Source organism: Lonchura striata, chromosome 34 (assembly GCF_046129695.1).
Source record: "Lonchura striata isolate bLonStr1 chromosome 34, bLonStr1.mat, whole genome shotgun sequence".
Classification (NCBI taxonomy): Eukaryota; Metazoa; Chordata; class Aves; order Passeriformes; family Estrildidae; genus Lonchura; species Lonchura striata.
The window spans coordinates 148,091-173,471 of NC_134636.1; the positions used below are offsets into that span (position 1 = coordinate 148,091).

The 25,381-nt window shown below is 52.1% G+C and overlaps 1 long non-coding RNA gene across 1 annotated transcript; it reads left to right on the plus strand.

Annotated features, from left to right (window-relative positions):
* The first annotated feature begins 11,052 nt into the window (after window positions 1–11,052).
* LOC144247848 (uncharacterized) lies at window positions 11,053–13,167 on the plus strand. The gene is made up of 2 exons (XR_013341336.1): window positions 11,053–12,592; window positions 12,993–13,167. It is a non-coding gene; the product is annotated as an uncharacterized LOC144247848 (long non-coding RNA).
* Window positions 13,168–25,381: the final 12,214 nt, after the last annotated feature.

Here is a 25,381-nt window from a genome sequence, read left to right on the forward strand (position 1 = left end):
AGATTTTTTGCAGTCGGGACCCAGCTTAGGTTCAGGGGCTCCTGGGCACGTCCTTTGCCATTTTCCCTGGGAAAGAAAACTCACCAGTCCAGGTTCCTGATGTCAGTTTGTAGGGCTCCCTTGGGTCTATCAGGGCAGCACGAGTTTGAGGTGGGTGCTCTTTGGGCCTGGGTTATATTTTTCTATGTTCATATTTTCTGCACTCAGTTGTCCACGCATGGACGCAAGGTTCTGTGCGCTAATTCCAGATCTTTTCCCTAGGAAAGCACGCTCGCCAGTCTTGGTTCCTGAAGTCTGTTTGCGATTTGTGCTTGGGATCATCAAAGCAACCCCTCATCGACATGAAAGCAGCTTGGGTCCACAACACATCCTTCTCCATTCAGATTTTCAAGGGGCAACCCTTTTTTCGTGGCCCCTGGCTCTTGGGCTCTGTCGCTGGCCCTATTCTGTGTGAAACATGGCTCACTCTCTACACTTCCTGATGTCAGTGTCAAGGAGGTGCTGGCAGCAGTTTTTCTCCTGGATAAATCCTGTGCCATTCAGAACAAAAAGATGTAGAAAGTCACTTGGGGCCACAGGCCTTGTGACCCGACCTCTGCCCATTTTCCGTGTAAAACCAACCTCACTCTCCCTGTGTGTTGATGTGTGTTTACTGGAGGCGTGCTGCTCTCCAAAGGCAGTGAGAGTTCCTGGTGGTGGCAGATGTGGTCTGCGAGAAATCATTCACTGTTTGCAATTTTGGTAGCACAATTCCTGTTTGGCCAGGGGAAAGATTGTTAATTATCTTGGCAATGAAAATCTGGCACCCCATTGTTTAAGGGTCTGGCAAAGGCCTGCGTAGGGAAGGGAACACCCCACAGGACCTTTCTTCACCTCATCCCCCACTCCTAGGTGTAGCAGCTCCCCGTGTGAGCAGCTGCTTTCAGTGCAGCTACCTGGGCACACCTGCACAGGGAGCTGCTAATCCAGAGGGGCTAACAGGGGTATCCCAAGTGTCCCTCCAAGAGCTATGGCTGGAACATCCAGCAGGGACCGGGGAGCAGCTGGACCCACCCGGGCACGAGCATCCCTTTGAGAAAATGCCAAGGGAAGAGCCCTCTTGCCAAGGGGCAGCACCTGAGCAGGCCGGGCAGCATGTGGGGTTCCACGGGAGAGCTTTCAACTTTCCCCTTTTATTGTGTCAGTCCCTCCTTAGAACCCCCAGACCTTCCACAGCGCTCCCAGAAAAATGAGGGGTTATGGAGAGAAAAGGGGTTTAAATTGTGGGAAAAAGCTTCCTTTTCCATTATTTCTTGTGTTCAAATCATGAAGGAATCCATTTCCCCTGCAATTTGTAATGCATGGTGTATTCAATATATATTCAAGTACTGTTTATAGAAAGATTTTTTTTTTTGTTTTTGTTTTTATTTGGTTAGAGGCAGGGCATTAATGGAAAAAATATGAATATACATTTTATTTTGATATCGTTCTAAATATGGAAATATATATTCAATGTATACAGATATATATAAAAATATAAAATAGAAATAAAAATAGTATTAGGAAGAGATAGACTATAAATAACACCATACATCAATCTACATTTAAAATGTAAATTTGACTATAAATGCTAAAAATAGAAATAAATTTAAATGGAGTTTAAATAAAGGGTTTTTTTAAAAGATTTTTACTTGGATAGAGTCAGGTTTTTATTTTAATCAATATAAACCTTTTAGAACTCTAAATCTAACTATAGAAATATGTAAGCAATCTATTAAGATATGTATAAAAATATAAAATATAATAAAATATAATAAATGGAATAAATGTAAGGAATTATGAAAATACAATTATATATCAATATACATTATAAATCCGAATGTGAATATAAATGTGAAAAATGTAAAAATAAACTTTGTTGAAATGCAGTTTAAGAGGAAAGGTTTTTTCTTTCGGTTCCTATCGGGTCCGAGGCAGGGTTTTTGTTCCGTTCTTTCCCGCGCGGATCTTTGGGGCATTCGCTGCTGACGGCGCAGTGCTGCCGCCGTGTGGGCAGAGAGCGGCACTGCAGCCCGCCGCCCGCGGCCGCCATCTTAGGAGTGGCGAGGACGTTGAAATTCGAGGACCCATGTCTGTTTTTTACACTGCCTGAATTGCCCGCACCGCCGGCGCCCCGCAACGGGATTTTCCGCGGCGTTTCTGGTATCGTGCACACGGGCCGTGGGGTCAGCAGCGCCGCAAGCGTGCGGATTTTTGGCGGGAGCCGACAGGCATCGGCAAAAGACGCCTGTCACCATCACGGTCCCCACGGGCCACCATCTTGTCGCGGACTCACTTGACAAGTGCTGCCGCCTTGTGGACAAAGGCCGGTACTGCAGCCCCGCAGCCAGCGTGACCCCAAAACCACCGAGACGGCCCCGGGACCCCCAAAATTCCTTTCGGGACCCCAAAAACACCCCTGGGACCCCCAAAATTCCCTTCGGGACCCAGAACACCCCCTGGGACCCCCAAAATTCCCTTCAGAACCCAGAAAACCCCCCTGGGACCACCAAAATTCCCTTCAGGACCCCGAAAACCCCCCTGGGACCCCCAAAATTCCCAGCAGGGTCCCCGAAATTCATCCTGGGAAGCCCCAAAACTCTTTGAGACCCCAAAATTCCCTTCAAGATGCCAAAATTCCTCATGGGACCCCCCAAAACCCCACTGAGACCCCCAAAATTCCCATCAGGGTCACCAAAATTATTTCTGGGACTCCCAAAAACTTGGTGAGACCCCAAAATTCTTTTCAGGACCCCAAAACCTCACCCAGGACCCAAAAAATTCTACTCCGGACCCCCAAAATTCCCCCCAAAAACCCCCAGAGACCCTCAAAATTCTCCCCAGGACTCCAAAAACCCCCTTGGACGCTCAAAATTCCCTTCGGGACGCCAAACGCCCCCCCTGGGACTCCCAAAATTCCATTCGGGCCCCCAAAAACCCCACTGGGACCCCCAAAATTCCCATCAGGGTCCCCAAAATTCCTTCTGGGACCTCCCAAAAACTTCGTGAGACACCAAAACTTCCTTCAGGACCCCAAAAGTCCTCATGGGACCCTCCAAAAAGTCCCAGAGACCCCAAAATTCTCTTCAGTAACCAAACTCCCCCCTGGGACTCCCAAAATTCTACACGGGACCCCCAAAATTCCTCCCAAAAACCGCCTGGGACCCCCAAAATTCTCCCCAGGACTCCAAAACCCCCCCAGGGACCCAAAAAAACCTATCAGGGACCCCGAAATTCCACCTGGGACCCCCCAAAACCCCCTGAGACCCCTAAAATTCCCTTCAGGACCCCAACCCACCCCCGTGGGATCCCCAAAATTCTACCCGGGACCCCCAAAATTCCTCCCAAAAACCCCCTGGGACGCCCCAAATTCCCTTCAGCACCACAAAACCCCCCCTGGGACTCCCAAAATTCCCATTAGGACCCCAAAACCCCCCCTGGGACCCCCAAAATTCCCTTCAAAACCCCAAACCCTCCCCCAGGACCCACAAAATTCTACTCGGGACCCCCAAAATTCCTCCCAAAAAAACCCTGAGACCCTGAAAATTCTCCCCAGGACTCCAAAACTCCCCCTGGGACAGCCAAAATTCCCTTTGCGTCCCCAAAACCCCCCGTGGGACCCACAAAATTCTACCCGGGACTCCCAAAATTCCTCCCAAAACCCCCCTAGAACTCTAAAAATTCCCTTCGGGACCCCAAAACCCCCCCTGGGACCCCCAAAATTCCCTTCAGGACCCCAAAATTCCTCCTGGGAGCCCACAAATACTTCCAGAGACCCCCAAAATTCCCTTCAGAACCCCAAACCCGCCCCAAGACCCACAAAATTCTACTCTGGACCCCCAAAATTCCTCCCAAAAAACCCCTGAGACCCACAAAATTCTCCCCAGGACTCCAAAACCCCCCTTGGGACTCCCAAAATTCCCTTCAGAACCCCAAACCCACCCCCAGGACCCCCAAAATTATAATCGGGACCCCCGAAATTCCTCCCAAAAAACCCCTGAGACCATCAAAATTCTCCCCAGGACTCCAAAACCCCCCCTGGGACTCCCAAAATTCCCTTCGGGACCCCAAAACCCACCTGGGAGCCCCAAAATTCCCTTCAGGACCCCAAAATTCCTTCTGGGACCGCCCCCCACAAACTCCCAGAGACCCAAAAATTCCCTTCAGGACCCCAAACCCCCCCTGGGACCCAAAAAATTCTACCCGGGACCCCAAAAATTCCTCCCAAAAAACGCCTGACACCATCAAAACTCTCCTCAGGACTCCAAAACCCCCCGTGGGACCCCCAAAATTCCCATCACGGTCCCCAAAATTCCCTCCTGGGATGCCCCAAAAACTCCCTGAGACCCAAAAATTCCTTTCAGGACCTCAAAACCTCTCCCAGGACCCACAAAATTCTCCCCAGGACTACAAAACTCCCCCTGGGATGGCCAAAATTCCCTTTGCGACCCCAAAAGCCCCCCTGGGACACCCAAAATTCTACCCGGGACTCCCAAAATTCCTCCCAAAAACCCCCTGGGACGCCCAAAATTCCCTTTGGGACCACAAAACACACACTTGGACCCCCAAAATTCCCTTCAGGACCCCAAAATTCCTCCTGGGACCCCCCAAAAACTTGGTGAGACCCCCAAAATTCTCTTCAGAACCCCAAAACGCCCCTGGGACCCAAAAAATTCTACCCGGGACCCCCAAAATTCCTCCCAAAAAATCCCTGAGACCCTCAAAATTCTCCCCAGGACTCCAAAACCCCCCCTGGAACGCCTAAAATTCCCTTTGGGACACCAAAAACCCCCCTCGGGGAACCTAAAAATTCCCATCAGGGTCCCCGAAATTCCTCCAGGAACCCCCCAAAACTCCTTGAGACCCCCAAAGTTCCCTTCAGGTCCCCAAACCCACCCCCAGAACCCCCAAAATTCTACTCGGGACCCCAGAAATTCCTCCCAAAAAAACCCTGAGACCATCAAAATTCTCCCCAGGACTACAATCCCCCCCCCTGGGACTCCCAAAATTCCCTTTGGGACCCCAAAACACCCCTGGGATCCGCAGAATTCCCATCAGGGTCCCCGAAATATCTCCTGGGACCCCCCAAAAACTCCCAGAGACTCCAAAATTCCCTTCAGGACCATAAACCCCCCCCCAGGACCCCCAAAATTCTCCCCAGGACTCCAAAACCCCCCATCAGGGTCCCACAAAATTCCCTTCAGGACCCCAAACCCTCCCCAGGACACACAAAATTCTACCCGGGACCCCCAAAATTCCTCCCAAAAAACCCCTGAGACCCCTAAAATTCTCCCCAGGACACCACAAGCCCCCCTGGGACACCCAAAATTCCCATCAGGGTCCCTGAAATTCCTCCTGGGAGACCCAAAACCCCACTGAGACCCCCAAAATTCCCTTCGGGACCCCAAAACCCTCCACCGGGAGCCCCAAAATTCCCATCAGGGTCCCCAAAATTCTTTCTGGGACCCCCCAAAAACTTCCTGAGACCCCAAAATTCACTTCTGGACCCCAAACCCCCCCACCCCCAGGACCCCGAAAATTCTACTCGGGACCCCCAAAATTCCTCCCAAAAACTCCCTGAGACCCTCAAAATTCTCCCCAGGACTCCAAAACCCCCCCTGGGACCCAAAAAAACCTATCAGGGACCCCGAAATTCCACCTGGGACCCCCAAAAACCCCCTGAGACCCCTATAATTCCCTTCAGGACTCCAACCCACCCCCGTGGGATCCCCAAAATTCTACCCGGGACCCCCAAAATTCCTCCCAAAAACCCCCTGGGACGCCCAAAATTCCCTTCAGGACCACAAAACCCCCCCTGGGACTCCCAAAATTCCCATTAGGACCCCAAAACCCCCCCTGGGACCCCCAAAATTCCCTTCAAAACCCCAAACCCTCCCCCAGGACCCACAAAATTCTACTCGGGACCCCCAAAATTCCTCCCAAAAAAACCCTGAGACCCTGAAAATTCTCCCCAGGACTCCAAAACTCCCCTTGGGACTCCCAAAATTCCCTTTGCGACCCCAAAACCCCCCGTGGGACCCACAAAATTCTACCCGGGACTCCCAAAATTCCTCCCAAAACCCCCCTAGAACCCCAAAATTCCCTTCGGGACCCCAAAACCCCCCCTGGGACCCCCAAAATTCCCTTCAGGACCCCAAAATTCCTCCTGGGACCCCCCAAATACTTCCAGAGACGCCCAAAATTCCCTTCAGAACGCCAAACCCGCCCCAAGACCCACAAAATTCTACTCGGGACCCCCAAAATTCCTCCCAAAAAACCCCTGAGACCATCAAAATTCTCCCCAGGACTCCAAAACCCCCCCTGGTACTCCCAAAATTCCCTTCGGGACCCCAAAACCCACCTGGGAGCCCCAAAATTCCCTTCAGGACCCCAAAATTCCTTCTGGGACCGCCCCCCACAAACTCCCAGAGACCCAAAAATTCCCTTCAGGACCCCAAACCCCCCCTGGGACCCAAAAAATTCTACCCGGGACCCCAAAAATTCCTCCCAAAAAACGCCTGACACCATCAAAACTCTCCTCAGGACTCCAAAACCCCCCGTGGGACCCCCAAAATTCCCATCACGGTCCCCAAAATTCCCTCCTGGGATGCCCCAAAAACTCCCTGAGACCCAAAAATTCCTTTCAGGACCTCAAAACCTCTCCCAGGACCCACAAAATTCTCCCCAGGACTCCAAAACTCCCCCTGGGATGGCCAAAATTCTCTTTGTGACCCCAAAAGCCCCCCTGGGACACCCAAAATTCTACCCGGGACTCCCAAAATTCCTCCCAAAAACCCCCTGGGACGCCCAAAATTCCCTTTGGGACCACAAAACACACACTTGGACCCCCAAAATTCCCTTCAGGACCCCAAAATTCCTCCTGGGACCCCCCAAAAAACTTGGTGAGACCCCCAAAATTCTCTTCAGAACCCCAAACCCCCACTGGGACCCAAAAAATTCTACCCGGGACCCCCAAAATTCCTCCCAAAAAATCCCTGAGACCCTCAAAATTCTCCCCAGGACTCCAAAACCCCCCCTGGAACGCCTAAAATTCCCTTTGGGACACCAAAAACCCCCCTCGGGGAACCTAAAAATTCCCATCAGGGTCCCCGAAATTCCTCCAGGGACCCCCCAAAACTCCTTGAGACCCCCAAAGTTCCCTTCAGGTCCCCAAACCCACCCCCAGAACCCCCAAAATTCTACTCGGGACCCCAGAAATTCCTCCCAAAAAAACCCTGAGACCATCAAAATTCTCCCCAGGACTACAATCCCCCCCCCTGGGACTCCCAAAATTCCCTTTGGGACCCCAAAACACCCCTGGGATCCCCAGAATTCCCATCAGGGTCCCCGAAATATCTCCTGGGACCCCCCAAAAACTCCCAGAGACTCCAAAATTCCCTTCAGGACCATAAACCCCCCCCAGGACCCCCAAAATTCTCCCCAGGACTCCAAAACCCCCCATCAGGGTCCCACAAAATTCCCTTCAGGACCCCAAAATTCCTCCTGGGCCCCCCCCAAAACTCCTTGACACCCCAAAATTCCCTTCAGGACCCCAACAGTCCTCATGGGACCCCCCAAAACCCCCTGAGACCCCTAAAAATTCCTATCAGGGTCCCCGAAATTCCTCCTGGGTCACCCCAAAAACTTTGTGAGACTCCAAAATTCCCTTCAGGACACCAAAACCACCCCCAGGACCCTTAAAATTCTAGTCGGGACCCCCAAAATTCCTCCCAAAACCCCCCTGAGACCCTCAAAATTCTCCCCAGGACTCCAAAACCCCCCCTGGGACTCCCAAAATTCCCTTCGGGACCCCAAAACTTCCACTGGGACCCGCCAAATTCCCATCAGGGTCCCCAAAATTCTTTCTGGGACCCCCCAAAAACTTCGTGAGACCCCAAAATTCCATTCAGAACCCCAAAACCTCCCCCAGGACCCCCAAAATTCTACCCGGGACCCCCAAAATTCCTCCCAAAAACCCTCCCCAGGACCCCCAAAATTCTCCCCAGGACTCCAATACCCCCCCTGGGACACCCAAAATTCCCTTCAGGACACCAAAACACCCCCTGGGACTTCCAAAATTCCCTTTGGGACCCCAAAACCCCCCCCGGGACCCCCAAAATTTCCATCAGGGTCCTTGAAATTCCTCCTGGGATACCCAAAACCCCACTGAGACCCCCAAAATTCCCTTTGGGACCCCAAAACCCCCCGCCCGGGAGCCCCAAAATTCTCATCAGGGTCCCCAAAATTCTTTCTGGGACCCCCAAAAACTTTGTGAGACTCCAAAATTCCCTTCAGGACCCCAAACCCACCTCCTGGGACTCCCAAAATTCCCTTCAGGACAACAAAACCCCCCCTGGGACTCCCAAAATTCCCTTTGGGACCACAAAACCCCCCCTGGGACCCCCAAATTTCCCTTCAGGACCCTTGTGGGAACTCATAATGTCTCTCAGACATTTTTAGTGGTTCCAGGCCTTGGTCAGAAGCATTTGGGACCCTGGCAGGCAGCTGAAAAACAGCTGTGATTGTGAGTTTGAGCCATGGAATGAGTTACCAATTTTGGAGGTGGAACAAGCAATCACAAAAGGTTAGATAGTATAGTAAAAGTAATTACAAAGTAGAGGGGAAATTTTTTTAGTATTGTACAGGGGGGTTTTAGCACCTGTACAGGGGGGTTTTCACTTTGTACATGGAGGTCAGAAGTTCTAAGATGGAGGAAAGTGGGCTGATCCTGTTCTTCCTCCTTCTTTTTCCTTACCTCCATGTTCTTGGTGATGTTGGCACTCACAGATTGGTTTAGAGTAGAAAAACACTTGGCAACATAGGTAGTAGGTACTGGAGAATAATTGTAAACATGTAATACATAATATATCTTATAAAAGATAGCAGCAGCCCTGGGTGGGGGGAGAGATGAAGAAGACAGCAGATCGAGAGGATGTCAGGGGGTGTGTGTGCCTCTACCCAGGCCGCTGATCAAACAGCCGCAGTCCAAGAACATAATCTGTTAGATAACTAGCGATAAACTGCCTTGAGACCGAACAGCTAAAGCCTGCGGAGTTTTTCTTTGGAAGCACGGGTTGGAGGAGGAATTTCAACACCATATGAGACCCCAGAGAAAGGCTGGGGTTCTCACAAACCCCAAATTCCTCCTGGGACCCCCCACGAACTCCCAGAGACCCCCAAAATTCCCTTCGGGACCCCAAACCCCCCCCAGGACCCTCAAAATTCTAGTCGGGACCCCCAAAATTCCTCCCAAAAACCCCCTGAGACCATCAAAATTGCCTTCGGGACTCCAAAACCCCTCCTGGAATGCCCAGAATTCCATTTGGGACCCCAAAAACCCCCCTAGGGCCTCCAAAATTCCCATCAGGGTCCCCGAAATCCCTCCTGGGACCCCCCAAGATTACTTGAGACCCCAAATTTCCCTTCAGGACTCCAAAATTTCTACTGGAACCCCCCAAAAACTCCCAGAGACCCCCAAAATTCCCTTCAGAACCCCAAACCCTCCCCAGGACCCACAAAATTCCACTCGGGACCCCCAAAATTCTACTCAAAAACCCCCTGAGACCCTCAAAATTCTCCCCAGGACTCCAAAACTCCCCCTGGGATGCCCAAAATTCCCTTTGGGACCCCAAACCCCCCCCTGGGACCCCCAAAATTCTCATCAAGGTCCCCAAAATTCCTTCTGGGATCCCCCAAAAACCCCTGAGACCCTAAAATTCCCTTCCGAAACCCAAAATCTCCCCCAGGACCCCCAAAATTCTACTCGGGACCACCAAAATTTCTCCCAAAAACCCCTGAGACCCTCAAAATTTTCCCCAGGACTCCAAAACCCCCCCGGGAGGCCCAAAATTCCCTTCAGGACCCCAAAACCCCCCTGGGACTTCCAAATTTCCCTTTAGGACCCCTGAAATTCCTCCTGGGACCCCAAAAACTCCCTGAGAACCCCCCAAAAACCTCTCCAGGACCTCAAAACCACCCCGGGACCCCCAAAATTCCCATCAGGATCCCCAAAATTCCTCCTGGGACCCCCCCAAAACTCCCTGAGACCCCAAAATTCCCTTCAGGACCCCCAAACCCCCCATGGGACCCCCAAAATTCCCTTCGGGACCCCAGAACACCCCCTGGACCCCCAAAATTCTACTCGTCACCCCAAAACACCTTCTGGGACCTCCAAATTTCTCTTTAGGACCCCTGAAATTTTTCCTGGTTCCCCAAAAACTCCCTGAGACCCCCCCAAAAACCTCTCCAGGACCTCAAAACACCCCCTGGGACCCCCAAAATTCCCATCAAGGTCCCCAAAATTTCTTCTGGGACCCCCCAAAAACTCTCTGAGACCCCCTAAATTCCCTTCATGACTCCCCAAAAACCCCCTGACACCCCAAAAATTCCTCCTGGGATGCTGCAAAGACCTTCCAGAGCCCCCCAGGACCCCCCCAATTTTGGGTCCCCCCCCAATTCGGGGTTCCCCCCGATTTTTAGGTCCCCAGGCTGGTGGCTCATGAGGACGACCCCAACTCGGACCCCGAACGCCCCCCGGATTCAGCCCTCCATGTGTCCTTGGTATCAGAGGCTGGAATTGCAGAGTTGCCACTTTACCCCCAGACGTAATTTTTGATGTGGTTGTGCCACTTGAACAGTATTTGAAATCTGTTTGTGCTCTTGCAGCAGCATTTCCGAACCACAATGGAAATTTAGCCCTTCTGCCTGGGGCTGCTCACAGAATCGTGGAATCCCAGAAGGGTTTGGATGGGAAGGCACCTTTATTTAAAGCTCGTCCCGTTCCACCCCTGCCATGGGCAGGGACACCTTCCACCATGCCAGGGTGCTCCAAGCCCTGTCCAGCCTGGCCTTGGACACTTCCAGGGATCCGGGGGCAGCCACAGCTTCTGTGGGCAACCTGTGCTGGACAGCAGCTTTGAAAGGCAGAGTGAAGTACAGCTGTGATTTTTGTGCTGCCCCTAACATTGTATTGCCTGGCAAATGTGCCTTTGGGGTTTTTTGGGGTTTTTTGTTTTTTTTTTTTTTAGTTTTTTTGGGTGGTTTTTTTTTTAAATTTTTGTGACTAAAAAGCTACCTTGTGTTCCTGGAATGTTGCATTCTACCTCTGTTGTTTTCCCAGTCAGTCTGGATCCTCTGCTTACATTTTTTCCTTCACTTATTAGATGTCATGGATGTGCTGGCTGTTCTGATGGAGGGCAGTGATGGCTTAGATGAAGGAATTGGGTTCTCTTTAAATGAAGACGTGATTATCCAAACATTTCCCTTCAGTGCTGTTGTCCCTGCTGCATGAGCAGCCAGGAATATGCTGTTGTTTCAGTCTGAAAATGGAACAGGTACAGGGTTTTTTTTATGTTTTATGTGTCATTTCTAGCAGTGGAGTGAAAGCAGCATCACTTCTACCCTCTTGTAATAATTTTTTACCATTTATCATTTTTTACCTTGAGGCATTTTATTATCTTCCCTGCAAGCAGCAGGAGGTGCAGATTCACGGTGCTTTGTGCTCAGGAGGGGCATTGAAGCTCTGTAGGTGCTTCTGCCCTTTTTCCCTGACCCTGAAGAGAAGGGACACTGTCCCTGCATGGACAGTCTTGGTGTGGAAGTAGCTGGCCTCAGTAACAGCGTTTTAAGGGCAGAGCGTGGCGATCAGGAGAGGAAGGTGTTTCCCATGCCTGTGGGCAGCTCTTCCCGAGATCAGGGAGAGGGGACTGCCTTGTTAAGTAGGAAGTGGGTGCGTTTCCCAAGGAAAACTTCAGAAATTAAGCTCCAGGGGCAAACACTGTGAGGTTCTACCACCTCCTTGAGGACATCCTTAAAACCACAGGGGCATCAGCAGGGCTTGGAGCAGGACTGGCCAACCCCAGAGCACCTCACGAAGCCCTCTGTGTGTCTGTGGCAGTCGAGTAGCACCTGGGGGGTGCTGAAAGTCCCAGTTCTGAGAGAAAATTCTGTTTAACTCGTACACGTTGGCTGGGTGTGTCCCCCCAGTACAGCTCGGTTCTTCTCTGAGGCGGTGCCTGGCAGGGTCTCTCCCTGTTAAGGGCTGGGCGTGTTTTTGGCACAACACAGTGAAGGTGGATTATTTGCTTAAGCAAGAGCTGATGATGTCTGGAGGGTTTTTCAGGTACCTCAGCGGCCAGGAGCACCTGTCTAGGTCACTAGGAACACTTTTTGATCTCGATCAGTTCTTTTCTGCGTGAGGCTCTGTCGGCTGCTGGCAAGGCCCAAAGTAAGGAAGGTTGCCCCAGTGTCCGTGCTCATGTCAATAGTTTAATTTATTTGGCTTTTCTAGGAGCAGACATCGTGGAGGACCTTGGTGCTGTTTTCACTGGCCTCCTGCACTCTCTGAGAGAACCCCTTGCTCCCTGCGTGACGTTCCAGCTCTGTGACAAAGCTGATAAGTATCCTCAGCTCTACCAGTTTAACCAATACTATAGACTCTGGATGCCCAAGCAGTCCCAGGCACCTGTGGTATGGAATCCCTGAAGTCACTGAATTCTTGAGCCAGTATTCCTATAAAATCCTCGCAGTCGACAGAGGTAACATTTCCATCAGAAACAGCGTTTTTATTGAGGAGGTAATTCTGCATCTCTTGTTGATCGTGCTGGGGACACATGTTTGCTCCAGGGCTTTTCTCTGATGACACAAGAGGTCTCTGTGGTGTTTGGGAGGCGATGCCAGGGCTCAGGGCTCATACAGAGACTCCTCACCGGGCACAGCAGAGCCTGGTGTGTGCTGTGGCCTCTGTTTACAGCGCCCGGAGTTCCCCCGGGTGGGTGGAGGATCACAGGCCCCTGGGCTGGGTTTGGTGAGTTTTTCTCAGCTCAGCAGTGTGAACACTCCAGATGCCCCTGGGGACACTGCTGGACAGCATCCATCCGCTCTCTCCATCCACTCATTTGTACCCAGGAATGTAGGAAACTCTGACTGGGGACGGGCAGTAGTTCTGAAAATCATGCCCTAGCCTTTTTCTTCAGGAACGAACCAAGCGAGTGCCCTGAAACCAGCGGAGCAGCTGCAGGGGCTGAAGGGAACAGAAAGGGCTCCCCGGCACCTTTTGCCTCCGTTCTCTGCCATTCCCCAAAAGGCGTCGCAGTCCCTGAAGAGGTGTTTGTCATGCAGCCTGCCAAAATAAAGACCTGTAAAATCCTAGCTCTGCCTTTTGTTTAACGTGTTCTTACTTCCTATTTATGTCATCACAGAAAGCAAGGAAAGAAGAAATGTGTCTGGTTCCCACTATTGCTCCGTGCAGGCATTTTTAAAGGCTGCTGTACTTCTGTCCTCTTTTTCCACTCCAAGCTTGACTTTTCCCCTCCTTTTTTGAGGTCTGCTGCTTTGGGTGTCCCAGGCAGGGCTGGGTTCCTCGGCAGGGGTCTTAGGAGTTGGTGCAGATTCTGCTTTTTCCGAAGGTGTATCAAAGTGTGCCGGCAAAAGGACTGTTTTCTCCAGGGGAAAGCTTTCTCTCAAAGACCATCAATGCATGTATGTGTTTTAATCGTGTAACCAGGTGGATTAAGAAAAGCCGACACCTGTAGCAGATTTTTGTTGGATCTGTGTCTGTGAGAAGTCGGCTGTGTGCTGGAGAGGGAGAGAGCAAGAGACGCTGTTGGAGAGTGGATGAAGTGCCAGGTGTGAGCTGTTAGCATGATGAGGGCTCAGAGCAGCCACAGGTGTGAGCTGTTAAGTTGATGAGGGCTCAGAGCAGCCACAGGTGTGAGCTGTCAGGATGATGATGAGGGGCGGGGTCCCTCCGGGGGGAGGTTAATTAAGGGCGAGGCTTTGCCCCAGCCCGTTTTCGCATGGAGCTGCTGGAGAAGAGGAGTTTATGGGGAGCTCCCGGGACTGTCTCATGGAAGGACGGTGAGTGCTTTGGACTGGGTCCGGGGGATCACCTGGACACATCCTTTGCCACTTTCCCTAGGAAAGAAAACTCAGCAGTCCAGGTTCCTGATGTCAGTTTGTAGGGCTCCCTTGGGACTATCAAGGCAGCACAAGGTTGAGGTGAGGACAACTTAGGTGTGGGGACCATCATTCGATATAAGGACTTTTTGCTCTCAGTCCCAGCCCAGTGTGGGGGGCCCCTGGGCACATCCTTTTTCCATTTTCCCAGGGAAAGAAAACTCAGCAGTCCAGGTTCCTGATGTCAGTTTGTAGGGCTCCCTTGGGTCTATCAGGGCAGCACAAGTTTGAGGTGGGGACAACTTCGGTGTGGGCTCCATCCTTCGATATAAGGATTTTTTACAGTCAGGGCCAGGGGCCCCTGGGCACATCCTTTTTCCATTTTCCCTGGGAAAGAAAACTCAGCAGTCCAGGTTCCTGATGTCAGTTTGTAGGGCTCCCTTGGGTCTATCAGGGCAGCACAAGTTTGAGGTTGCAACAACTTTGGTGTGGGGTCCATCCTTCGATATAAGGATTTTTTGCAGTGAGGCCCCTGCCCAGGGCCAGGGGCCCCTGGGCACATCCTTTTTCCATTTTCCCTGGGAAAGAAAACTCAGCAGTCCAGGTTCCTGATGTCAGTTTGTAGGGCTCCCTTGGGTCTATCAGGGTAGCACAAGTTTGAGGTGGGGACAACTTCGGTGTGGGGTCCATCCTTTGATATAAGAATTTTTTGCAGTCAGGGCCAGGGGCCCAGGACCAGGGGCCCATGGGCACAACCTTTTTCCATTTTCCCTGGGAAAGAAAACTCAGCAGTCCAGGTTCCTGATGTCAGTTTGTAGGGCTCCCTTGGGTGTATCAGGGCAGCACAAGTTTGAGGTGGGGACAACTTCGGTGTGGGGTCCATCCTTCGATATAAGGAGTCTTTGCAGTCAGGCCCAAGCCCAGGACCAGGGGCCCCTGGGCCCATCCTTTTTCCATTTTCCCTGGGAAAGAAAACTCAGCAGTCCGGGTTCCTGATGTCAGTTTGTAGGGCTCCCTTGGGTGTATCAGGGCAGCACAAGTTTGAGGTGGGGACAACTTTGGTGTGGGGTCCATCCTTCAATATAAGGATTTTTTGCAGTCAGGGCCAGGGGCCCGTGGGCACTGCCTTTTTCCATTTTCCCTGGGAAAGAAAATTCAGCAGTCCAGGTTCCTGATGTCAGTTTGTAGGGCTCCCTTGGGTCTATCAGGGCAGCACAAGTTTAAGGTGGGGACAGCTTCGGTGTGGGGTCCATCCTTCGATATAAGGATTCTTTGCAGTCAGGTCCCAGCCCAGCGCCAGGGGCCCCTGGGCACATCCTTTTTCCATTTTCCCTGGGACAGAAAACTCAGCATCCAGGTTCCTGATGTCAGTTTGTAGGGCTCCCTTGGGTCTATCAGGGTAGCACAAGTTTGAGGTGGGGACAACTTCGGTGTGGGGTCCATCCTTCGATATAAGAATTTTTTGCAGTCAGGGCCAGGGGCCCCTGGGCACATCCTTTTTCCATTTTCCCTGGGAAAGAAAACTCAGCAGTCCAGGTTCCTGATGTCAGTTTGTAGGGCTCCCTTGGGTGTATCAGGGCAGCACATGTTTGAGGTGGGGACAACTTCGGTGTGGGGTCCATCCTTCGATATAAGGAGTCTTTGCAGTCAGGCCCAAGCCCAGGACCAGGGGCCCCTGGGCACATCCTTTTTCCATTTTCCCTGGGAAAGAAAACTCAGCAGTCCAGGTTCCTGATGTCAGTTTGTAGGGCTCCCTTGGGTCTATCAGGGCAGCACAAGTTTGAGGTGGGGACAATTTTGGTGTGGGGTCCATCCTTCAATATAAGGATTTTTTGCAGTCAGGGCCAGGGGCCCGTGGGCACAGCCTTTTTCCATTTTCCCTAGGAATGAAAATTCAGCAGTCCAGGTTCCTGATGTCAGTTTGTAGGGCTCCCTTGGGTCTATCAGGGCAGCACAAGTTTGAGAAGGGGACAGCTTCGGTGTGGGGTCCATCCTTCGATACAAGGATTCTTTGCAGTCAGAGCCCTGACCAGGGCCGGGGGACCTTGGGCACATCCTTGGACCATTTTCCCTGGGAAAGAAAACTCAGCAGTCCAGGTTCCTGATGTCAGTTTGTAGGGCTCCCTTGGGTCTATCAGGGCAGCACAGATTTGAGGTGGGGACAATTTCGGTGTGGGGTCCATCCTTCGATATAAGGATTTTTTGCAGTCAGGGCCAGGGGCCCCTGGGCCCATCCTTTTTCCATTTTCCCTGGGAAAGAAAACTCAGCAGTCCAGGTTCCTGATGTCAGTTTGTAGGGCTCCCTTGGGTCTATCAGGGCAGCACAAGTTTGAGGTGGGGACAACTTCGGTGTGGGGTCCATCCTTCGATATAAGGATTTTTTACAGTCAGGGCCCGGGGCCCCTGGGCACATCCTTTTTCCATTTTCCCTGGGAAAGAAAACTCAGCAGTCCAGGTTCCTGATGTCAGTTTGTAGGGCTCCCTTGCGTCTATCAGGGTAGCACAAGTTTGAGGTGGGGACAACTTCGGTGTGGGCTCCATCCTTCGATATAAGGATTTTTTGCAGTGAGGCCCAGCCCAGGGCCCGGGGCCCCAGGGCACATCCTTTTTCCATTTTCCCTGGGAAAGAAAACTCAGCAGTCCAGGTTCCTGATGTCAGTTTGTAGGGCTCCCTTGGGTGTATGAGGGCAGCACAAGTTTGAGGTGGGGACATCTTCGGTGTGGGGTCCATCCTTCGATATAAGGATTCTTTGCAGTCAGGGCCAGGGGCCGCTGGGCACATCCTTTTTCCATTTTCCCTGGGAAAGAAAACTCAGCAGTCCAGGTTCCTGATGTCAGTTTGTAGGGCTGCCTTGGGTCTATCAGGGCAGCACAAGTTTGAGGTGGGGACAACTTCAGTGTGGGGTCCATCCTTCGATATAAGGATTTTTTGCAGTCAGGGCCAGGGGCCCCTGGGCACATCCTTTTTCCATTTTCCCTGGGAAAGAAAACTCAGCAGTCCAGGTTCCTGATGTCAGTTTGTAGGGCTCCCTTGGGTCTATCAGGCAAGCACAATTTTGAGGTGGGGACAACTTCGGTGTGGGTTCCATCCTTCGATATAAGGATTCTATGCAGTGAGGCCCCAGCCCAGGGCCAGGGGCCCCTGGGCACATCCTTTTTCCATTTTCCCTGGGAAAGAAAAGTCAGCAGTCCAGGTTCCTGATGTCAGTTTGTAGGGCTCCCTTGGGTCTATCAGGGCAGCACAAGTTTGAGGTGGGGACAACTTCGGTGTGGGGTCCATCCTTCGATATAAGGATTCTTTGCAGTCAGGCCCCAGCCCAGGGCCAGGGGCCCCTGTGCACATCCTTTTTCCATTTTCCCTGGGAAAGAAAACTCAGCAGTCCAGGTTCCTGATGTCAGTTTGTAGGGCTCCCTTGGGTCTATCAGGGCAGCACAAGTTTGAGGTGGGGACAACTTCGGTGTGGGTTCCATCCTTCGATATAAGGATTTTTTGCAGTGAGGCCCAGCCCAGGGCCAGGGGCCCCTGGGCACATCCTTTTTCATTTTCCCTGGGAAAGAAAACTCAGCAGTCCAGGTTCCTGATGTCAGTTTGTAGGGCTCCCTTGGGTGTATCAGGGTAGCACAAGTTTGAGGTGGGGACAACTTCGGTGTAGGGTCCATCCTTCGATATAAGGATTTTTTTCAGTGAGGCCCAGCCCAGTGCCAGGGGCCCCAGGGCACATCCTTTTTCCATTTTCCCTGGGAAAGAAAACTCAGCAGTCCAGGTTCCTGATGTCAGTTTGTAGAGCTCCCTTGGGTCTATCAGGGCAGCACAAGTTTGAGGTGGGGACAACTTCGGTGTGGGGTCCATCCTTCGATATAAGGATTTTTTTCAGTGAGGCCCAGCCCATGGCCAGGGGCCCCAGGGCACATCCTTTTTCCATTTTCCCTGGGAAAGAAAACTCAGCAGTCCAGGTTCCTGATGTCAGTTTGTAGGGCTCCCTTGGGTGAATCAGAGCTGCACATGTTTGAGGTGGGGACAACTTCGGTGTGGGCTCCATCCTTCGATATAAGGATATTTTGCAGTGAGGTTCCTGTCCAGGGCCACGGGCCCCTGGGCACATCCTTTTTCCATTTTCCCTGGGAAAGAAAACTCAGCAGTCCAGGTTCCTGATGTCAGTTTGTAGGGCTCCCTTGGGTCTATCAGGGTAGCACAAGTTTGAGGTTGCAACAACTTTGGTGTGGGGTGCATCCTTCGATGTAAGGATTTTTTGTAGTGAGGCCCCAGCCCAGGGCCAGGGGCCGCTGGGCACATCCTTTTTCCATTTTCCCTGGGAAAAAAAACTCAGCACACCAGGTTCCTGATGTCAGTTTGTAGGGCTCCCTTGGGTCTATCAGGGCAGCACAAGTTTGAGGTGGGGACAACTTCGGTGTGGGCTCCATCCTTCGATATAAGGATTTTTTGCAGTCAGGGCCAGGGGCCCCTGGGCACATCCTTTTTCCATTTTCCCTGGGAAAGAAAACTCAGCAGTCCAGGTTCCTGATGTCAGTTTGTAGGGCTCCCTTGGGTGTATCAGGGCAGCACATGGTTGAGGTGGGGACAACTTCGGTGTGGGGTCCATCCTTCGATATAAGGAGTCTTTGCAGTCAGGCCCAAGCCCAGGACCAGGGGCCCCTGGGCACATCCTTTTTCCATTTTCCCTGGGAAAGAAAACTCAGCAGTCCAGGTTCCTGATGTCAGTTTGTAGGGCTCCCTTGGGTCTATCAGGGCAGCACAAGTTTGAGGTGGGGACAATTTTGGTGTGGGGTCCATCCTTCAATATAAGGATTTTTTGCAGTCAGGGCCAGGGGCCCGTGGGCACAGCCTTTTTCCATTTTCCCTAGGAATGAAAATTCAGCAGTCCAGGTTCCTGATGTCAGTTTGTAGGGCTCCCTTGGGTCTATCAGGGCAGCACAAGTTTGAGAAGGGGACAGCTTCGGTGTGGGGTCCATCCTTCGATACAAGGATTCTTTGCAGTCAGAGCCCTGACCAGGGCCGGGGGACCTTGGGCACATCCTTGGACCATTTTCCCTGGGAAAGAAAACTCAGCAGTCCAGGTTCCTGATGTCAGTTTGTAGGGCTCCCTTGGGTCTATCAGGGCAGCACAGATTTGAGGTGGGGACAATTTCGGTGTGGGGTCCATCCTTCGATATAAGGATTTTTTGCAGTCAGGGCCAGGGGCCCCTGGGCCCATCCTTTTTCCATTTTCCCTGGGAAAGAAAACTCAGCAGTCCAGGTTCCTGATGTCAGTTTGTAGGGCTCCCTTGGGTCTATCAGGGCAGCACAAGTTTGAGGTGGGGACAACTTCGGTGTGGGGTCCATCCTTCGATATAAGGATTTTTTACAGTCAGGGCCCGGGGCCCCTGGGCACATCCTTTTTCCATTTTCCCTGGGAAAGAAAACTCAGCAGTCCAGGTTCCTGATGTCAGTTTGTAGGGCTCCCTTGCGTCTATCAGGGTAGCACAAGTTTGAGGTGGGGACAACTTCGGTGTGGGCTCCATCCTTCGATATAAGGATTTTTTGCAGTGAGGCCCAGCCCAGGGCCCGGGGCCCCAGGGCACATCCTTTTTCCATTTTCCCTGGGAAAGAAAACTCAGCAGTCCAGGTTCCTGATGTCAGTTTGTAGGGCTCCCTTGGGTGTATGAGGGCAGCACAAGTTTGAGGTGGGGACATCTTCGGTGTGGGGTCCATCCTTCGATATAAGGATTCTTTGCAGTCAGGGCCAGGGGCCGCTGGGCACATCCTTTTTCCATTTTCCCTGGGAAAGAAAACTCAGCAGTCCAGGTTCCTGATGTCAGTTTGTAGAGCTCCCTTGGGTCTATCAGGGCAGCACAAGTTTGAGGTGGGGACAACTTCGGTGTCGGCTCCATCCTTCGATATAAGGATTTTTTGCAGTCAGGGCCAGGGGTCCCCGGGCACATCCTTTGGCCATTTTCCCTGGGAAAGAAAACTCAGCAGTCCAGGTTCCTGATGTCATTTTTTAGGGCTCCATTGGGTCTATCAGGGCAGCACAAGTTTGAGGTGGGGACAACTTCGGTGTGGGGTCCATCCTTCGATATAAGGATTCTTTGCAGTCAGGGCCAGGGGCCCCTGGGCACATCCTTTTTCCATTTTCCCTGGGAAAGAAAACTCAGCAGTCCAGGTTCCTGATGTCAGTTTGTAGGGCTGCCTTGGGTCTATCAGGGCAGCACAAGTTTGAGGTGGGGACAACTTCAGTGTGGGGTCCATCCTTCGATATAAGGATTTTTTGCAGTCAGGGCCAGGGGCCCCTGGGCACATCCTTTTTCCATTTTCCCTGGGAAAGAAAACTCAGCAGTCCAGGTTCCTGATGTCAGTTTGTAGGGCTCCCTTGGGTCTATCAGGCAAGCACAATTTTGAGGTGGGGACAACTTCGGTGTGGGTTCCATCCTTCGATATAAGGATTCTATGCAGTGAGGCCCCAGCCCAGGGCCAGGGGCCCCTGGGCACATCCTTTTTCCATTTTCCCTGGGAAAGAAAAGTCAGCAGTCCAGGTTCCTGATGTCAGTTTGTAGGGCTCCCTTGGGTCTATCAGGGCAGCACAAGTTTGAGGTGGGGACAACTTCGGTGTGGGGTCCATCCTTCGATATAAGGATTCTTTGCAGTCAGGCCCCAGCCCAGGGCCAGGGGCCCCTGGGCACATCCTATTTCCATTTTCCCTGGGAAAGAAAACTCAGCAGTCCAGGTTCCTGATGTCAGTTTGTAGGGCTCCCTTGGGTCTATCAGGGCAGCACAAGTTTGAGGTGGGGACAACTTCGGTGTGGGTTCCATCCTTCGATATAAGGATTTTTTGCAGTGAGGCCCAGCCCAGGGCCAGGGGCCCCTGGGCACATCCTTTTTCATTTTCCCTGGGAAAGAAAACTCAGCAGTCCAGGTTCCTGATGTCAGTTTGTAGGGCTCCCTTGGGTGTATCAGGGCAGCACAAGTTTGAGGTGGGGACAACTTCGGTGTAGGGTCCATCCTTCGATATAAGGATTTTTTTCAGTGAGGCCCAGCCCAGTGCCAGGGGCCCCAGGGCACATCCTTTTTCCATTTTCCCTGGGAAAGAAAACTCAGCAGTCCAGGTTCCTGATGTCAGTTTGTAGAGCTCCCTTGGGTCTATCAGGGCAGCACAAGTTTGAGGTGGGGACAACTTCGGTGTGGGGTCCATCCTTCGATATAAGGATTTTTTTCAGTGAGGCCCAGCCCATGGCCAGGGGCCCCAGGGCACATCCTTTTTCCATTTTCCCTGGGAAAGAAAACTCAGCAGTCCAGGTTCCTGATGTCAGTTTGTAGGGCTCCCTTGGGTGAATCAGAGCTGCACATGTTTGAGGTGGGGACAACTTCGGTGTGGGCTCCATCCTTCGATATAAGGATATTTTGCAGTGAGGTTCCTGTCCAGGGCCACGGGCCCCTGGGCACATCCTTTTTCCATTTTCCCTGGGAAAGAAAACTCAGCAGTCCAGGTTCCTGATGTCAGTTTGTAGGGCTCCCTTGGGTCTATCAGGGTAGCACAAGTTTGAGGTTGCAACAACTTTGGTGTGGGGTGCATCCTTCGATGTAAGGATTTTTTGTAGTGAGGCTCCAGCCCAGGGCCAGGGGCCGCTGGGCACATCCTTTTTCCATTTTCCCTGGGAAAAAAAACTCAGCACACCAGGTTCCTGATGTCAGTTTGTAGGGCTCCCTTGGGTCTATCAGGGCAGCACAAGTTTGAGGTGGGGACAACTTCGGTGTGGGCTCCATCCTTCGATATAAGGATTTTTTGCAGTCAGGGCCAGGGGCCCCTGGGCACATCCTTTTTCCATTTTCCCTGGGAAAGAAAACTCAGCAGTCCAGGTTCCTGATGTCAGTTTGTAGGGCTCCCTTGGGTCTATCAGGGCAGCACAAGTTTGAGGTGGGGACATCTTCGGTGTGGGCTCCATCCTTCGATATAAGGATTTTTTGCAGTCAGGGCCAGGGGCCCAGGGCCAGGGGCCCCCGGGCACATCCTTTTTCCATTTTCCCTGGGAAAGAAAACTCAGCAGTCCAGGTTCCTGATGTCAGTTTGTAGGGCTCCCTTGGGTCTATCAGGGCAGCACAAGTTTGAGGTGGGGACAACTGCGGTCTGGGCTCCATCCTTCGATATAAGGATTCTTTGCAGTCAGTGCCAGGGGCCCCCGGGCACATCCTTTGGCCATTTTCCCTGGGAAAGAAAACTCAGCAGTCCAGGTTCCTGATGTCAGTTTGTAGGGCTCCCTTGGGTCTATCAGGGCAGCACAAGTTTGAGGTGGGGACAATTTTGGTGTGGGGTCCATCCTTCAATATAAGGATTTTTTGCAGTCAGGGCCAGGGGCCCGTGGGCACAGCCTTTTTCCATTTTCCCTAGGAATGAAAATTCAGCAGTCCAGGTTCCTGATGTCAGTTTGTAGGGCTCCCTTGGGTCTATCAGGGCAGCACAAGTTTGAGAAGGGGACAGCTTCGGTGTGGGGTCCATCCTTCGATACAAGGATTCTTTGCAGTCAGAGCCCTGACCAGGGCCGGGGGACCTTGGGCACATCCTTGGACCATTTTCCCTGGGAAAGAAAACTCAGCAGTCCAGGTTCCTGATGTCAGTTTGTAGGGCTCCCTTGGGTCTATCAGGGCAGCACAGATTTGAGGTGGGGACAATTTCGGTGTGGGGTCCATCCTTCGATATAAGGATTTTTTGCAGTCAGGGCCAGGGGCCCCTGGGCACATCCTTTTTCCATTTTCCCTGGGAAAGAAAACTCAGCAGTCCAGGTTCCTGATGTCAGTTTGTAGGGCTCCCTTGGGTCTATCAGGGCAGCACAAGTTTGAGGTGGGGACAACTTCGGTGTGGGGTCCATCCTTCGATATAAGGATTTTTTACAGTCAGGGCCCGGGGCCCCTGGGCACATCCTTTTTCCATTTTCCCTGGGAAAGAAAACTCAGCAGTCCAGGTTCCTGATGTCAGTTTGTAGGGCTCCCTTGCGTCTATCAGGGTAGCACAAGTTTGAGGTGGGGACAACTTCGGTGTGGGCTCCATCCTTCGATATAAGGATTTTTTGCAGTGAGGCCCAGCCCAGGGCCCGGGGCCCCAGGGCACATCCTTTTTCCATTTTCCCTGGGAAAGAAAACTCAGCAGTCCAGGTTCCTGATGTCAGTTTGTAGGGCTCCCTTGGGTGTATGAGGGCAGCACAAGTTTGAGGTGGGGACATCTTCGGTGTGGGGTCCATCCTTCGATATAAGGATTCTTTGCAGTCAGGGCCAGGGGCCGCTGGGCACATCCTTTTTCCATTTTCCCTGGGAAAGAAAACTCAGCAGTCCAGGTTCCTGATGTCAGTTTGTAGAGCTCCCTTGGGTCTATCAGGGCAGCACAAGTTTGAGGTGGGGACAACTTCGGTGTCGGCTCCATCCTTCGATATAAGAATTTTTTGCAGTCAGGGCCAGGGGTCCCCGGGCACATCCTTTGGCCATTTTCCCTGGGAAAGAAAACTCAGCAGTCCAGGTTCCTGATGTCATTTTTTAGGGCTCCATTGGGTCTATCAGGGCAGCACAAGTTTGAGGTGGGGACAACTTCGGTGTGGGGTCCATCCTTCGATATAAGGATTCTTTGCAGTCAGGGCCAGGGGCCGCTGGGCACATCCTTTTTCCATTTTCCCTGGGAAAGAAAACTCAGCAGTCCAGGTTCCTGATGTCAGTTTGTAGGGCTGCCTTGGGTCTATCAGGGCAGCACAAGTTTGAGGTGGGGACAACTTCAGTGTGGGGTCCATCCTTCGATATAAGGATTTTTTGCAGTCAGGGCCAGGGGCCCCTGGGCACATCCTTTTTCCATTTTCCCTGGGAAAGAAAACTCAGCAGTCCAGGTTCCTGATGTCAGTTTGTAGGGCTCCCTTGGGTCTATCAGGCAAGCACAATTTTGAGGTGGGGACAACTTCGGTGTGGGTTCCATCCTTCGATATAAGGATTCTATGCAGTGAGGCCCCAGCCCAGGGCCAGGGGCCCCTGGGCACATCCTTTTTCCATTTTCCCTGGGAAAGAAAAGTCAGCAGTCCAGGTTCCTGATGTCAGTTTGTAGGGCTCCCTTGGGTCTATCAGGGCAGCACAAGTTTGAGGTGGGGACAACTTCGGTGTGGGGTCCATCCTTCGATATAAGGATTCTTTGCAGTCAGGCCCCAGCCCAGGGCCAGGGGCCCCTGGGCACATCCTATTTCCATTTTCCCTGGGAAAGAAAACTCAGCAGTCCAGGTTCCTGATGTCAGTTTGTAGGGCTCCCTTGGGTCTATCAGGGCAGCACAAGTTTGAGGTGGGGACAACTTCGGTGTGGGTTCCATCCTTCGATATAAGGATTTTTTGCAGTGAGATCCAGCCCAGGGCCAGGGGCCCCTGGGCACATCCTTTTTCATTTTCCCTGGGAAAGAAAACTCAGCAGTCCAGGTTCCTGATGTCAGTTTGTAGGGCTCCCTTGGGTGTATCAGGGCAGCACAAGTTTGAGGTGGGGACAACTTCGGTGTAGGGTCCATCCTTCGATATAAGGATTTTTTTCAGTGAGGCCCAGCCCAGTGCCAGGGGCCCCAGGGCACATCCTTTTTCCATTTTCCCTGGGAAAGAAAACTCAGCAGTCCAGGTTCCTGATGTCAGTTTGTAGAGCTCCCTTGGGTCTATCAGGGCAGCACAAGTTTGAGGTGGGGACAACTTCGGTGTGGGGTCCATCCTTCGATATAAGGATTTTTTTCAGTGAGGCCCAGCCCATGGCCAGGGGCCCCAGGGCACATCCTTTTTCCATTTTCCCTGGGAAAGAAAACTCAGCAGTCCAGGTTCCTGATGTCAGTTTGTAGGGCTCCCTTGGGTGAATCAGAGCTGCACATGTTTGAGGTGGGGACAACTTCGGTGTGGGCTCCATCCTTCGATATAAGGATATTTTGCAGTGAGGTTCCTGTCCAGGGCCACGGGCCCCTGGGCACATCCTTTTTCCATTTTCCCTGGGAAAGAAAACTCAGCAGTCCAGGTTCCTGATGTCAGTTTGTAGGGCTCCCTTGGGTCTATCAGGGTAGCACAAGTTTGAGGTTGCAACAACTTTGGTGTGGGGTGCATCCTTCGATGTAAGGATTTTTTGTAGTGAGGCCCCAGCCCAGGGCCAGGGGCCGCTGGGCACATCCTTTTTCCATTTTCCCTGGGAAAAAAAACTCAGCACACCAGGTTCCTGATGTCAGTTTGTAGGGCTCCCTTGGGTCTATCAGGGCAGCACAAGTTTGAGGTGGGGACAACTTCGGTGTGGGCTCCATCCTTCGATATAAGGATTTTTTGCAGTCAGGGCCAGGGGCCCCTGGGCACATCCTTTTTCCATTTTCCCTGGGAAAGAAAACTCAGCAGTCCAGGTTCCTGATGTCAGTTTGTAGGGCTCCCTTGGGTCTATCAGGGCAGCACAAGTTTGAGGTGGGGACATCTTCGGTGTGGGCTCCATCCTTCGATATA